Consider the following 14,850-nt stretch of genomic DNA (forward strand, 5'->3'; position numbering starts at 1 on the left):
GGTTGCAAAGAAGATTTACCAGGTTGTTGCACTGGGGAGGATAGAGAAGGAGATTTACAATGATGTTGCACTGGAGAGTGTACAGAGGGGATTTACCACGATGTTACACTGGAGAGGTTAGAGAGGAGATCTAGCAGGTTCTTGCACTTGTGAGTGTACAGATGAGATTCAGGATCTTGTAGTGGAGAGGTAGCAGTGGAGATTTACCAGGATGTTGCACTGGACAGGGTTCAGCGGAGTTTTACCAGGATGCTCCACTAGAGAGGATACAGAAAATATTTACCAGGATGTTGCATCGGAGAGTGTAGAGTGGAGATTTACCAAGATGTTGCACCGAGAGCATGCAGAGGATAATGAGCAGGATGTTGGACTGGAGAGGATACAGAGCAGATTTACCTGGATGTTGAACTGGAGAGGGTACAGAGCAGATTTACCAGGTTGTTCCACTAATGAGAGTGCAGAGGATATTTACCTCGTTATTGCGCTAAAGCGGGTACAGAGTAGTTTTACCAGGATGTTACACTAGAGAGATACAGAGCAGATTTACCAGCATGTTGCACTGGAGATATTACAGAGGAGATTTACCAGGCTTTTGCACTGGAGAGGGTACAGAGGAGATTTCCCAGGATGTTCCACTAGAGAGGATACAGAGCGATTTATGAGGATGTTGCACTGAGAGCGTGCAGAGGAGATTTATCAGGAGGTTGGACTGGAGAGGGCACAGAGGAGATTTACAAGGATGTTGCGCGGGAGAGTGTACAGTGGAGATTTACCAGGATGTTGCACTAGATATGGTGCAGTGTAGATTTACAAAGTTATTGAGCTGTAGAGGGTACAGAGGAGATTTAGCATGATGTTACATTAGAGAGGGTACAGAGGAGATTTACCAAGATGTTACACTGGAGAGGGTACATATGAGATTTAACAGGAGTTTGCACTAGAGAGGGTGCAGAGGCGATTTACCAGGATGTTGCACTGCAGATCGTGTAGAGATGATTTACGAGGAAGTTGCGCTAGAGAGGGTACAGAGATGATTCTCCAGGACGTTGCGCTGGAGAGAGTACAGAGGTGTTTTACAAGGATGTTATAATGGATATGGTATGGAGGAGAATTACCAGGATGTTGCACTGCTGATTTTACAGAGGAGATTTACCAGGATGCTGCACTCGTGAGGGTACTGCGGAGATTCAACATGATCTTGCAGTGGATAGGTTGCAGACGAGATTTACCAGGCTATTGCACTGTAAAGGGTACAGAAGAGATTTACCAGGATGTTCCACTAGAAAGGGTACAATGACGATTTACCAGGTTATTGCGCTGTAGAGAGTACAGAGGAGTTTTAAGATGATGTTACACTAGATAGGGTGCGGAGGAGATTTACCAGGATGTTGCACTAGTGATGATACAGAGGATATTTATTAGGATGTGGCCCTGGGAGAGTACAGAAGAGATTCAACATAAAGTTCCACTAGACAGGGTTTAGAGGGGATTACCAGAATGTTACACCAGTGAAGATACAGAGGAGATTTACCACGATATTGTGCTGGAGAGGGAACAGAGGAGATTTACAGAATGTTGCACTGTAGAGGATTCCATGAAGATTTACCAGGATGTTGCACTGGAAAGGGTACAGAGGAGATTCAGCAGAATGTTGCACTAGAGAGCGTACAGTGGAGATTTACCTGCATATTGCGCTATAGATTTGATAGAAGTGTTTTACCAGAATGTTGCACTAGAGAGGGTGAAGAGGCAATTTTCCAGGATGTTGCACTGCGGAGCATGCAGAGATAATTTACCAGGAAGTTGCACTAGAGAGGGTACAGAGGTCATTTAACAGGATGTTGCACTGGAGAGGTTAAAGATGATTTTACCAGGATGTTACACTGGAGGGGGTACAGAGGAGGATTATCATGATGTTGCACTGCATATTGTACAGAGGAGATTTATCAGGGGATGTTGCATTGTAGAGAGTACAGGGGAGATTTACCAGAATACAGAGGATATTTACCAGGATGTTGCACTAGAGAGGTTGCAGAGGGGTTTTACCAGGATGTTGCACTGGAGAGGGTACCTTGAAGATTTAGCAGGATGTTACACTGGAGAGGGTACAGAGCAGTCTTAACATGATATTGCACTAGAGAGGTTGCAAAGAAGATTTACCAGGATGTTGCACAGGAGAGGATAGAGAAGGAGATTTACAAGGATGTTGCACTGGAGAGGCTACAGAGGGGATTTACCAGGATGTTGCACTGGAGAGGTTAGAGAGGAGATCTAGCAGGTTCTTGCACTGGCGAGTGTACAGAGGAGTTTCAACAAGATCTTGTAGTGGAGAGGTAGCATTGGAGATTTACCAGGATTTCGCACTCGACAGGGTTCAGAGGAGTTTTACCAGGATGCTCCACTAGAGAGGATACAGTGAATATTTACCAGGATGTTGCATCGGAGACGGTAGTGATGAGATTTACCAGGATGTTGCACCGAAAGCATGCAGAGGAGAATGAGCAGGATATTGGACTGGAGAGGATACAGAGGAGATTTACCTGGATGTTGAACTGCAGAGGGTACAGAGCAGATTTACCAGGTTGTTGCACTTGCGGGAGTACAGAGGATATTTACCTGGTTATTGCGCTATAGAGGGTACAGAGGAGTTTTACCAGGATGTTACACTAGAGAGCTACAGAGCAGATTTACCAGCATGTTGCACTGGAGAAATTACAGAGGAGATTTACCAGGATTTTTCACTGGAGAGGGTACAGAGGAGATTTCCCAGGATGTTCCACTAGAGAGGATACAGAGCTGATTTATAAGGATGTTGCACCGAGAGCGTGCAGAGGAGATTTATCAGGAAGTTGGACTGGAGAGGGCACAGAGGAGATTCACCAGGATGTTGCGCGGGAGAGTGTACAGTGGAGATTTACCAGGATGTCGCACTAGATAGGGTACAGTGTAGATTTACTAAGTTATTGAGCTGTAGAGGGTACAGAGGAGATTTAGCATGATGTTACATTAGAGAGGGTACAGAGGAGATTTACCAAGATGTTACACTGGATAGGGTACATAGGAGCTTTAACAGGACTTTGCACTAGAGAGGGTGCAGAGACGATTTACCAGGATGTTGCACTGCAGATCGTGCAGAGATGATTTTCGAGGAAATTGCGCTAGAGAAGGTACAGAGATGATTCTCCAGGACGTTGCGCTGGAGAGAGTACAGATGAGTTTTACAAGGATGTTACAATGGATATGGTATGGAGCAGAATTACCAGGATGTTACACTGCTGATTTTACAGAGGAGATTTACCAGGATGCTGCACTGTAGAGAGCACAGGAGAGATTTACCAGAATATTGCACTAGAGAGGGTACAGAGGAGATTTACCAGGATGTTACACTGCAGAGTATAGAAAGGAGATTTAGCAGGTTGTTGCACTGGCGAGGGTACTGAGGAGGTTCAACAGCATCTTGCACTGGCTAGGTTGCAGACGAGATTCACCAGGCTATTGCACTGGAAAGGGTATAGAAGAGATTTACCAGGATGTTCCACTAGAAAGAGTACAGTGCCGATTTACCAGGTTATTGCGCTGTAGAGAGTGCACAGGTGTTTTAATATGATGTTACACTAGAAAGGGTGCGGAGGAGATTTACCAGGATGTTGCACTAGTGATGATACAGAGGATATTTATTAGGATGTGGCCCTGGGAGGGTACAGAAGAGATTCAACATACTGTTCCACTAGACAGGGTTTAGAGGAGATTACCAGCATGTTACACCAGTGAGGTTACAGAGGTGTTTTACCACGATATTGTGCTGGAGAGGGAACAGAGGAGATTTACACAATGTTGCACTGTAGAGGGTACCGTGAAGATTTACCAGGATGTTACACTGGAAAGGATACAGAGCAGTTGTAAATGATATCGTACTAGAGAGGGTGCAGAGGAGACTTACCAGGTTGATGCTCTAAAGCGGGTGCAGTGGAGATTTACCAGGTTGTTGCACTGGAGAGGGTACAGAGGAGATTAACCAGGATGTTGCACTAGAGAAGATACAGAGGGGATTTCCCAGGATGTTGCTCTAGAGAGTGTGTAGTCGAGATTTACTTGGATGTTGCACTGCAGAGGATACAGAGGAGATTTACCAGCATGTTGCACTAGAGAGGGTACAGAGGAGATATACCAGGATTTTGCATTAGAGAGGGTACAGAAGAGATTTACCAGGATGTTGCACTAGCGAGTGTACAGAGGAGATTTACCAGGATGTTGCACTGGAGAGCATACAGAATAGATTTACCAGGATGTTACACTGGAGAGTGTACATAAGGGATTTAACATGACTTTGCACTAGAGAAGTTGCAGAGGCGATTTACCAGGATCTTGCACTGGATGTGTGCAGAGGAGTTTTACCAGGATGTTACACTGGAGAAGGAACAGAGGAGCATTATCAGGATGTTGCACTGGAGAGGGTACAGAGAGATATACCAGGATTTTGCATTAGAGAGGGTACAGAGGAGATTTATCAGGATGTTGCACTAGCAAGTGTACAGAGGAGCTTAACGAGAATGTTGCACTGGAGAGCGTACAGAATAGATTTACCACGATGTTACACTGGAGAGTGTACATAAGGGATTTAACATGACTTTGCACTAGAGATGTTGCAGAGGCGATTTACCAGGATCTTGCACTGGATGTGTGCAGAGGAGTTTTACCAGGATATTACACTGGAAAAGGAACAGAGGAGAATTACCAGGATGTTGCATGGAGAGGGTCCAGAGGAGATTTACCGCGATGTTGCACAGCAGATTCTACAGAGGAGATTTATCAGGATCATGCACTGTAGAGAGTACAGGAGAGATTTACCAGAATATTGCACTAGAGAGTGTACAGAGGAGATTTACCAGGTTGTTGCACTGCAGAGTGCAAAGAGGAGATTTAAAAGAATGTTGCTCTAGAGAGGCTACAGAGGAGATTTAGCAGGATGTTGCACTTGGAATGATACAGAGGATATTTATTACGATGTGTCCCTGGGAGGGTACTGAAGAGATTCAACATAAAGTTGCACAAGACAAGATTATGCGGAGATTTACCACAATGTTGCAGCAGTGAGCGTAGAGAGGAGATTTGTAGAACGTTGCACTGTAGAGGGTACCTTGAAGATTTACCAGAATGTTACACTGGAGAGGGTACAGAGAAGTTTTAACATGATATTGCACTAGAGAGGGTGCAGACGAGATTTACCAGGATGTTGCACTGCAGAGGGTAGAGCAGAGATTTACAAGGATGTTGCAGTAGAGAGGGTATAGAGGAGATTTGCCAGAATGTTAAAGTGGAGAAGGTCGAGAGAGATTTAGCAGGTTGTTGCACTGTCGAAGTTACAGAGGAGATTCAACAGGATGTTGTGTGGAGAGGTTGCAGAGGAGATTTACCAGGATGATGCACTAGAAAGTGTACGGAGGAGATTTACCTGGTTATTGCGCTATAGAGGGTACTGAAGAGATTTACCAGGATGTTACATTAGAGACGGTACAGAGTAGATTTAGCAGGACGTTGTACTAGAGAGGATATAGAGGAGATTTTCCAGGACGTTCCACTAGAGTGGTACAAATGAGATTAATGAGCATTTTGCACTGGAGATATTACAGAGGAGATATACCAGGATGTTGCAATGCAGAGGGTACAGAGGACATTCCCAGGATGTTGCTCTAGAGAGGATGCAGTCGATATTTACCAGGATTTTGCACTGGAGAGGATACAGAAGAGATTTACCAGAATGTGCGCTAGAGAGGGTACAGAGGAGATATGCCAGGATTTTGCACTAGCGAGGGTACAGACGAGATTTACTAGGATGTTGCACTGGAGAGCGTGCAGATTAGATTTACAACGATGTTGCACTTGAGAGGGTATATAGTTGGTTTATGATGACATTGCACTAGACAAATTGCAGAGCCGATTTACCAGGATGTTGAACTGGATGTGTACAGAGGTGTTTTACAAGGATGTTACACTGGAGTGGTTACAGAGGAGATTTTCAGGATGTTGTACTCTAGAGGGTACAAGGGTGATATACCAGGGTGTTGCACTGGAGAGTGTGCAGAGGAGATGGACCAGTATTTTGGAATGCAGAAGTACTGATCTGATTTACTAGGATGTTGGACTTGAGAAAGTAAAGTAGTCATTTACGAGGAAGTTGCATTGGTTAGGGTACAGAGTGGATTTACCAGGATGTTACACTGTAGAGGTTGGAGAGGAGATTTAGCACGATGTTGCACTGCAGAAGGTACAGAGGGAGATTTACAAGAATGTTGCACTAGAGACGTTACAGAGGAGATTTACCAGGATGTTGCACTTGAGAGGGTACAGAGGAGATTTACCTGGATGTTACACAGGTGAGGGTACAGAGAGGTTTTAACAGCATATTTCACTAGAGGTTGAAAAGATGAGATTTACCAGGATGTTACACTGGAGCGGGTAAGAGATTTAACAGGATGTTGCACTGCCGAGGGTACAGAGGAGTTTTAACAGGATGTTGCATTTGAGTGGGTGCAGAGGAGATTTACCAGGATGTTGCATTGGAGAGGGTACAGAAGTGATTTACTAGGATGTTGCACTAGAGAGGACACTGAGGAGATTTTCCAGGATGTTGCACTGGAGAGGTTACAGAAGAGATTTACCAGGATGTTGCACTTGAGAGGGTGTACAGAGGAGATTTACCAGGATGTTACACAGGTGAGGGTACAGAGGGGTTTTAACAAGATATTTCACTAGAGAGTGTAAAGAGGAGATTTACCAGCATGTTGTACTGGAGGGGGTAGAGAGATTTATCAGGATGTTTCACTGCCAAGGGTAGAGATGAGATTTAGCAGAAGGTAGCATTGGAGTGCGTGCAGAGCAGATTTACCAGGATGTTGCACATGAGAGGGTACAGAGGATATTTACCAGGATGTTGCACTAGAGAGGATACTGAGATTTAGCAGGATGTTGCACTGGCGAGGTTACAGAAGAGATTTACCACGATGTTGCACTAGAGAGTATACGGTGGAGTTTTACAAAGATGTTGCACTAGAGAGGGTAGAGAGTAGATTTACCAGGATGTGGCCCTGGGCGGGTACAGAGTAGATTCAACAGAATGATGCATTAGAAAGGGTAGAGGAGATTTACCAGGATCTTGCACTAAAGAGGTTACAAAGGAAATTTACCATGATATTGCAGTCGAGAGAATATAGAGGAGTTTACCACGATGTTGCACTTGAGATGGTACATCGGTGATTTATGATGATTTTGCACTAGAGAGGTTGTAGAGGCGATTTACCAGGATGTTGAACTGGATGTGTATTGAGGAGTTTCACAAGGCTGTTACACTGGAGTGGGTACAGAGCAGATTTACCAGGATGTTGCACTGGAGAGGGTACAGAGGAGATTTACCACGATGTTGCACTGAAGATTCTACAGAGGAGATTTAGCAAGATGATGCTCTGTAGAGAGTAGAGTGGAGATTTACCAGAATATTGCACTAGAGAGGGACCAGAGGAGATTTACCAGGATGTTGCACTGCAGAGGGTAAAGGAGATTTACAAGAATGTTGCTCTAGAGAGAGTACAGAGGAGATGTACCAGCATGTTGCACTGGAGAGGGTACAGCGGAGAATTGCCAGGATGTTACACTGGAGAGGTTAGATAGTAGATGTAGCAGGTTGCAGCACAGGCGAGGGTACTGTGGAGATTTAACAGGATATTGCACTGGAGTCGGTACAGAGGGGATTTATCAGGATATTCCACTAGCGAGGCTACAGAGAAGATTTACCAGGATGTTGCACCGGAGTGGGTAGAGAGGAGCTTTACCAGCATGTTGCAGCAAGAGCGTGCAGAGGATGTTGACCAGGATGTAGGACTGGAGAGGATACAGAGGAGATTTATAATCATGTTGCACTAGAGTGGGTACAAAGGAGATTTACCAGGATGTTGCACTAGAGAGGTTGCATAGGCGATTTACCAGGATGTTGCACTGGAGAGGGTAGCGTGATGATTTACCAGGATGTTACACTGGAGAGGGTACAGAGCAGTTTTAACATGATGTTGCACTAGTGAGGTTGCAAAGTAGATTTACCAGGTTGTTGCACTGCAGATAGTAGAGAGAAGATTTACAAGGATGTTGCACTAGAGAGGGTAGAGAGGAGATTTAACAGGATCTTGCAGTGGACACGTTGCAGAGGAGATTTACCAGGATCTTGCACTAGAGAGCGTACAGAGGAAATTTACCATGATATTGCAGTGGAGAGAATACAGATGAGTTTGCCACGATGTTGCACAGGCGAAGGGACAGGGGAGACTTACCAGGATGTTGCACTGGAGAGGGTACAGAGGGGTTTTAACAGGATATTGCGCTAGAGATTGTACAGATGAGATTTACCAGGATGTTGCAGTGGAGCGGGTAGAGAGGTTTAGCAGAATGTTGCACTGCCGAGGTTAGAGAGTAGATTTAACAAGATGTTGCAGTGGAGTGGGTGCAGAGGAGGTTTAACAGCATGTTGCACTAGAGAGGGTACAGAGAAGATTTACCAGGATGTAGCACCAGTGAGGGTATGGAGGAAATTTACCAGGATATTGCAGTGGAGAGAGTATAGACTAGTTTACCAGGATGTTGCACTGGAGAGGTTACAAGGTAGATTTAACAGGATGTTGCATTGGACAGAATAAAGAGGACAATTACCAGGATGTTGCAATAGAGAATGTAGAGAGGAGATTTACCAGGTTGTTGCACTGGAAACATTACAGAGGAGATATAACAATATTTTGCACTGGAGAGTGTACAGAGGAGATTTATCAGGATGTTGGATTAGAGAGGATACAGAGGAGATTTCACAGGATGTTTCACTAGAGAGAATACGGAGAAGCTTTACCTGGATATTGCACTGGAGAGTTTACGGAGCAGATTTACAGGATGTTGCACCGAGAGCTTGCAGAGGAGATTTACCAGGAGGTTGGACTTGAGAGGGTACAGAGAAGATTTACCAGGATGTTGAACTGGAGAGTGTACAGAGAAGATTTACCAGGATGTTGCACTATAGAGTGTACCGAGTAAATTTGCCAGGTTATTGCGCTGTGGAGGGTACAGAGGAGTTTTACAAGGATGTCACACTAGAGAGGGTACAGAGGAGATTTACTAGGATGCTGCATTAGAGATGATACAGAGGAGATTTATTAGGATGTGGCCCTTGGTGTGTACAGAACAGATTCAGCAAAAAGTTCCTCTAGACAGGGTACAGAGGAGATTCACCAGAATGTAGCACCACTGAGGATACAGAGGAGATTTACCAGTATATTGCACTGGAGAGGTTACAGCGTAGATTTACAGGATGTTGCACTGGAGAGGGTGCAGAGGAGATTTACCAGGATGTTGCACTAGAGAGCGTATAGAGGAGATTTACCAGGATGTTGCAATAAAGAGCGTACAGAGGAGATTTACCAGGATGTTGCACTAGAGAGCGTATAGAGGAGATTTACCAGGATGTTGCAATAAAGAGCGTACAGAGGAGATTTAGAAGGATGTAGCACTGGAGGGTGTTAAGAGGAGAATTACCAGAATGTTGCACTGTACAGGGTACAGAGAAGATTTACCAGGTTGTTGCACCCGGACGGGTACAGAGGAGATTTACTAGGAAGTTGCACTGGAGCGGGTACAGAGGAGATACCAGGACATTGCACTAGAAATGGTGCGGTGGATATTTAACAGGATGTGGCCTAGGGAGGGTACAGAGGAGATTCACCAGAATGTTGCACTTGAAGTGTACTGAGCAGAATTACCAGACTGCTGTACATTTGAGAGGGCAGATAATGTTTAGCTGGATATTGCACTGGATAGGGCACAGAAGAGATTTACCAGGATGTGGTCTTGGGAGGGTACAGAGGAGATTCACCAGAATGTTGCACTTGAAGGGTACAGAGCAGAATAACCAGAATGTTGCACATTTGAGGGGGCCGAGGAGGTTTAGCTAGATATTGCACTGGAGAGGGCACAGAGGAGATTTACCAGGATGTTGCACTCTAGAGGGTACAGGGGAGATTTACCAGGGTGTTGCACTGGAGAGGGTGCAGAGGAGATGGACCAGTATTTTGGAATGCAGAAGTAATGATCTGATTTACGAGGATGTTGGATTTGAGAAAGTACAGTAGTGATTTATGAGGAATTTGCATTGGATAGGGTACAGAGGAGATTTACCAGAATGCTACACTGTAGATGTTGGAGAGGAGATTTAGCACTATGTTGCACTGCAGAAGGTAGAGAGGGAGATTTACAAGAATGTTGCACTAGAGATGTTACAGAGGAGATTTACCAGGATGTTGCACTTGAGAGGGTACAGAGGAGATTTACCAGGATGTTACTCAGGTGCGGGTATCAGGATGTTTCACTGCCAGGGGAACAGATGATATTTAACAGGATGTTGCTTTGGAGTGGGTGCAGAGATTTACCAGGATGTTGCATTGGAGAGCGTACAGAGGATATTTACCAGGATGTTGCACTTGAGAGGATACTGAGGAGATTTAGCAGGATGTTTCACTGGCGAGGTTACAGAAGCAATTTACCAGGATGTTGCAATAGAGAGTATACAGAGGAGTTGTACAAGGATGTTGCACTAGAGAGGGTAGAGAGGAGATTTACCAGGATGTGGCCCTGGGCGGGTACAGAGTAGATTCACCAGAATGATGCATTAGACAGGGTACAGAGGAGATTTACCAGGATCTTGACTAGAGAGGGTACAGAGGAAATTTACCATGATATTGCAGTGGAGAGAATACAGAGGAGTTTACCACGATGTTGCACTGGCGAGGGGACAGGGGAAATTTACCAGGATGTTGCACTGGAGAGGATACGGAGGGGTTTTAACAGGATATTGCATTAGAGAGTGTACAAAGGAGATTTACCAGGATGTTGCAGTGGAGGGGGCAGGGAGATTTAGCAGGATGTTGCAATGCCAAGGTTAAAGAGGAGATTTAACAGGATGTTGCAGTGGAGAGGTTGCAGAGGAGAATTAACAGGATGTTGCACTAGATAGGGTACAGAGGAGATTTACAAGGATGTGGCCCTCGTAGGGTACAGAGTAGATTCACCAGAATGTTGCACTAGTTAGGGTGCAGAGGAAATTTACCTGGATGTTGCACTAGAGAGGGTATAGAGAAGATTTAACAGGATGTAGCACTAGTGAGGGTACAGAGGAAATTTACCATGATATCGCAGTGGAGAGAGTACAGAGGAGTTTACCAGGATGTTGCACTGGAGAGGTTACAGAGGAGATTTACCAGCATGTTGCATTGGACAGAATAAAGAGGAAAATTATCAGGATGTTGCAATAGAGAATGTAGAGAGGAGATTTACCAGGTTGTTGCACTGGAGCGAGTAAAGAAGATATTTAAATGGATGTTGCACTATACAGGTACAGATGAGATTTACCAGGATTTTGCAATTGAGAAGTTATAGCGGAGAATTACCAGAATGTTGCACTGGAGAGAGTACAGAGTTGATTTTCCAGGATGTTGCACTGGAGCGGTACAGATGAGATTTACAAAAATGTTGCACTAGAGGTATTAAAGAGGAGATTTAACAGGATTTTGCACTGGAGAGTGTACAGTGGAGATTTACCAGGATGTTGAACTGGAAAGTGTACAGAGGATACTTATCAGGATATTGCAATTGAGAGGGTGCAGAGGAGATTTACCAGAATGTTGCACTGCAGAGGGTAGAGAGATTTACAAGGATGTTGCAGTAGAGAAGGTAGGGAGGAGATTTACCCGATGTTGCACTGGCGAAGTAACAGACGAGATTTAAACGGATATTGTACTAGAGATGATTCAGAGGAGATTTACCATGATGTTGCCCTTGAGACGGTACACGGGAGATTAGTAGGATGTTACACTGCGAGGGTACAGAAGTGATTTACCAGGATGTTACACTAGTGAGGGTACAGAGGTGATTTACCAGGATGTGGAACTAGAGAGGGTGCAGAAGAGATATACTACGAATTTGCACTGGAGAGGTTGCCGAGGAAATTTACCAGGGGATGTTGCACTGTAGAGTGTACAGGTTAGATGTACCAGAATATTGAACTAGAGAGAGTACAGAGAAGATTTACCAGTATTTTGCACAGGAGAGGTTAAAACGGTGATTTACCAGGATGTTACACCGAGAGCGTCCAGAGGAGATTTAGCAGGATGTTGGAGTGGAGAGGGCACAGATGAGATTTACCTGGATGTTGAACAGGAGATGGAACAGAGGAGATTTACCAGTATGTTGCACTAGAGAGGGTACAGAGGAGATTTAGCATGTTATTGCACTATAGAGGATAGAGAGGAGTTTTACCAGGATGTTGCACTTGAGAGGATACAGAGGAGATTTTCCAGGATGTTCCATAGAGAGGTACAACAGAGATTTACCAGCATGTTGCACTGGAGAGATTATACAGGAGATTTATCAGGATGTTGCACTAGAGAGGATACAGAGGAGATTTACCAGGATGTTACTCTAGAGAGGGTGCAGTGGAGAATTTCCAGGATATTGTGTTGATCCGGATTCTTTTCCTTCAATCTGTTTCAGTGGATACACAGACGCGAACACCGATTGTTCTTTAAACATAGCAGTCTTTATTTTTCACCAGCCGGATGAGACTTATTAGACAGAAGGAGTACCAACTTGATAGAGCGTACACCCTTCCTACGGACAATTAAGTTTACATTGCGAAAGCACACAGTTATACAATGTTTGTTACAAGATAACAAGGTACAATTAGAATGACATCCTAGTTCATACATCCCCTTTTGGTCCCTCTTTCCATTGTCCACTCATCAGGCAACATCTATAGTAGCTGTTTTTACTAAAGCTTATGCATTGTTTCTAAATGTTAAATTTTTTACTGGCATGATTAGTAGCTCAAAACTGTGAGACAGTCTGTTAATTGTGCTGGTGTTGTATTATTTGCCATCTGACATTCTCTTAGTTATTTTTCCATGGCTTATACATTTTCATATATCCATTTTACTTATCCACAGGTGCATTGGAGAGCGTACAGAGGAAATTTACCAGGATGTTGCATTAGAGAGGGTACAGAGAAGATTTAACAGGATGTAGCACTAGAGAGGGAACAGAGGAGATTTATCAGGATGATTCACTAGAGAGGATACAGAAAAGATATACCAGATTGTTGCACTGGAGACGGTACAGAGGAGATTTACCAGGATGTTGCACTGAGAGCGTGCAGAAGAACATTACCAGGATGTTGGAGTTGAGAGGGTACAGAGGAGATTTACCAGGATGTTCCAGTGGAGACTGTAAAGAGGAGATTTCCCAGGATCTTACACTAGAGAGGGTAGTGATGTGACTTATCAGGATGTTGCACTAGAGAGGATACAAACGAGATTTACTAGGATGAGGCCCTGGGAGGGTATAAGGAGATTGACCAGAATATTACACCAGACAGTGTACAGAGGAGATTTACCAGAATGTTGCACTAGTGGCGGTACAGAGGAAATTTACCAGGATATTGCAGAGGGTACAACGGAAATTTAACAGGCTGTTGCAAGAGAGTGTGCAAAGTATATTTAAAAGGATGTTGCATTGGCGAAGGTACAGAGGAGACTTAACAGGATGTTGCGCTAGAGAGGATGCAGAGGAGATTTACTAGCTGGTTAAACTGGAGGGGTTACAGAGGAGATTTACCAGGATATTGCACTAGTCAGGTAACAGAGAGATATAGCAGGATGTTGTATTAGAAAAGTTGCAGCGGAGATTTACCAAGATGTTGCACTGGAGATGTTACCGAAGAGATTTACCACGATGTTGCACCGGAGCAGGTACAGAGGAGATTTACTAGCATATTGCACTGGAATGAATATTGAGGAGATTGACCAGGATGCTGAAACAGAGAGTGTACAGAGGAGATTTACCAGGATGTTGCACTGGAGCGGGTACAGATGAGATTTATCAGGATATTGCAATAGACAGGGTACAGAGAAGATTTACCATCATGTTGCACTTGAGAAGTTACAGCGGATATGTAAAAGGATGTTGCACTGGAAAGAGTACAGAGGAGATTTTCCAGGTTGATGCTGTAGAGAGGGTGCAGTGGAGATTTACCAGGATGTTGAACTGGAGAGGTACAGAGGAGATTTACCAGGATGTTGCACTAGAGAGGATACAGAGAAGATTTACCAGGATGTTGCACTAGAGAGCTTACAGAGGATATTTATCAGGATGTTGGACTGGAGAGGTTACAGACGAGATTTCAAAGGATGATTCCCTAGTGAGGGTACAGAGCAGATTTACCTGGATGTTGCACTGAAGACTTTACACAGCAGATTTAACAGGATGTTGCACAGAAAGCGTGCAGTGGAGATTTACCAGGAGGTTGGACTTGAGAGGGTACACAGGAGATTTACCAGGATGTTGCAATCGAGAAGGTTCAAATGAGATTTACCAGGATCTTGCACTAGAGAGGGTGCAGGGTAGATTTACCAGGTTATTGAGCTGTAGACGGTACAGATTAGTTTTACTAGGATATCACACTAGTGAGGGTACAGAGGAGACTTACCAGGATGCTGCACTAGAGACGATACAAAGGAGATTTATTAGGATGTGGCCCTGGGAGGGTACAGAAGAGATTCACCTTAAAGTTTCACTAGACAAGGTACAGAGGAGATTCAGAAGAATGTTGCACCAGTGAGGATAGAGAGGACATTTACCAGTATATTGCACTGGGAGGGTACAGAGGAGATTTACAGGATGTTGCACCGAAAAGGGTGCAGAGGAGATTTACCAGGATGTTGCGATAAAGAGCGTACAGAGAAGATTTACCAGGATTTTGCACAGGAGGGGGTT

Source organism: Pristiophorus japonicus, chromosome Y (assembly GCF_044704955.1).
Source record: "Pristiophorus japonicus isolate sPriJap1 chromosome Y, sPriJap1.hap1, whole genome shotgun sequence".
Lineage (NCBI taxonomy): Eukaryota > Metazoa > Chordata > Chondrichthyes > Pristiophoridae > Pristiophorus > Pristiophorus japonicus.